At 51.1% G+C, this 2,108-nt stretch overlaps 1 protein-coding gene across 1 annotated transcript in view; it reads right to left on the bottom strand.

Moving 5' to 3' along the window:
* Nucleotides 1-2,108, bottom strand: part of RASSF10 (Ras association domain family member 10) — a 24,869-nt gene that overhangs the window by 3,313 nt on the left and 19,448 nt on the right. The window lies entirely within an intron of this gene.

Raw genomic sequence — 2,108 nt, 5'->3', positions numbered from 1 at the left:
GCCGGAGCCGCGCCAAGGGCAGGGCGCGGGCCTCGCCTCGCCTCGCCTCCTGCCGCTCGGCCCGGCCGGGTTGTCTCTGCCCCCACGTGACGGCCCCGCCTCAGCCCGCCTCCCCTCGGGCCGCGCGGAGCCGCCCCTCGCTCCGAGCTGCGCCCCTGCGGGGGGAGAGCCGGCCCGGCCCCGCTCCGCTCCGTCGCCGGGGTGGGAGGGATCCTCCTCCACCCCGCAGGGCGGCCAGGACAATTATCGGGTGTGTAACGATGCCAACCCTTACAAGAGGAGTCACAGTGTTCAAAATGTGGGACCAGCTCTGACTGCGGTGCGGGTTGCAGCCCGGGGACATGGGCAGAGAGGTTCTCTGGGGGAATCTGATCTCTTTTATTAGACCAACTCCAATAGGAGGGGAAATACCATGACCAAGCAGGTACTTACCCGGCCTTGTATCTGGGTCCAGGAAGGTCGTTGTCCTTAAGCATTCCTGGGGATAACTGTTCTTCTGGCATCATTTAGTACCTGCCGAGGAGCTGGGGCTTAAAGCCCACTTTATGGAAATGAGAGGCTCCTCCCTAGCTTGCTCTTGCGGCTGTATGGCTGAGGGCAGGCGAAACTTGGAGGCATCCGAACCCCCTCCAGGCTTGGGCCTGCAGGTAGGAAGCCCACCAAAAGACTTTGAAAATATGTGAAGCCCCTGGTAGGGGTGGAGGATGTTTGCCAGTTGTAGGGCTACTTATGGATCTAATCTGACTCACAGATTTGGACTTGATTTGGCTGATTTGACCTGGAACATGAAACATTTATTTAAAAAAAACAAACCCTCAAGTAACTGGACATTTGTTGGTCTAATAAAAGATCTCAAATTCACCCAAAAGACCAATTTTGAGGTAGCAAATTTACATGACCTAAGCGAAACCCTAGTCACTCTTTAAGGAGTTTTACCTCACTTTTGAGTTTGTTGTCAGCACTTTTTGTATGGATGCTTGCCTCAAAATAAAGAAATGTTTCCACTTTGACCCACTTCTCGCTCACTCACTGGAGAGGAAGTAAAGTGAACAATATAAAGTAAGGGTGCATTGGGTAAATGTAATGTGGTTATTTGACCAACTAAATATGGTTAGTAATATATTTACCCGAAGTAGGTCTTTGAGTAAATGTGATATCATTTGTTATTTAGTTGTTCTATATATTTCATTGCAGTAATAAACCATTTCATATTTACCCAAACAACCTTGTCTGCCTATGTCCTTAGACCACCACACTACAACCAATACCCCCAATACAAAGGAAATAAGAATAAGATGTATGTGCATATTCGTTTGTGTGTTTAGTTGCATAATTTTTCAGTGTATGATAGTTTTTCAGCAAATATGATCATTTTGAGCATCCAGTACAATAATTTCCTATTTAAGAGCTGGCAGTGCTGATCCTCTCCACTTCCATGAACCTCCTGCCCCTCACTCAGGAGAGAGGGGTTGGCAAAACACATGGCAGATGAGAGGCGCCACTGGAAATGGAGTTTCTTAAAGTACTGCCTCAGCCACATTGGAATTCCAGGCGTTCTGCCCCCTTTTGCTTTTGGGCAAGGGGGATACCTTGCTGCAGCGAGGAAAAAGCTGAAAGGGAAGACTGTCCTGGCAGCTGTCAGGTATTTCCAGCCCTGGGAAGCCTGGTGTGTCAAGGGTGTTTTAAGTAGGGGACATTTCAAATGGGAGTGGATGCAGCAAGGCCTTTTACTCTACTATTTTGCCCTTCTAGCCCAACCAGCGCCTACTGCAGTTCTGGAGTTAAAGCCAGAGTGATTTTGCTGCTCGTGAAAGATGCCAGTTTAATAGGGTGACCCAGCACTGTAGCAAGGAAATTTGGCTCCCGGGGCAAGCCTACAGCAATAGCCCACCCTTGTCCCATGCACAGATCTGGGGAGCACATGCCTCCCATGCTTGTCCAGGGGTGCATGCACTAGTGGATGCTGCTCCCTCTTCCCCACACCTCCCTGGAGGAGCCACTCACAACTCAGTCCCACGTCCGGTTGCACGTCCTGCCGCAGCTGGGCAGCGCCTGCCCTAGTCCCAGCCCCCCTCCTCCCTTACCAGTGGGAGCCTCAATCTGCCCCC

This window comes from Crocodylus porosus, unplaced genomic scaffold (genome assembly GCF_001723895.1).
Source record: "Crocodylus porosus isolate Cpor-Errol unplaced genomic scaffold, CroPor_comp1, whole genome shotgun sequence".
Lineage (NCBI taxonomy): Eukaryota > Metazoa > Chordata > Crocodylia > Crocodylidae > Crocodylus > Crocodylus porosus.
Note: the sequence above shows the minus strand (reverse complement) of the source record. Positions and strands in the feature narration are given on the sequence as shown.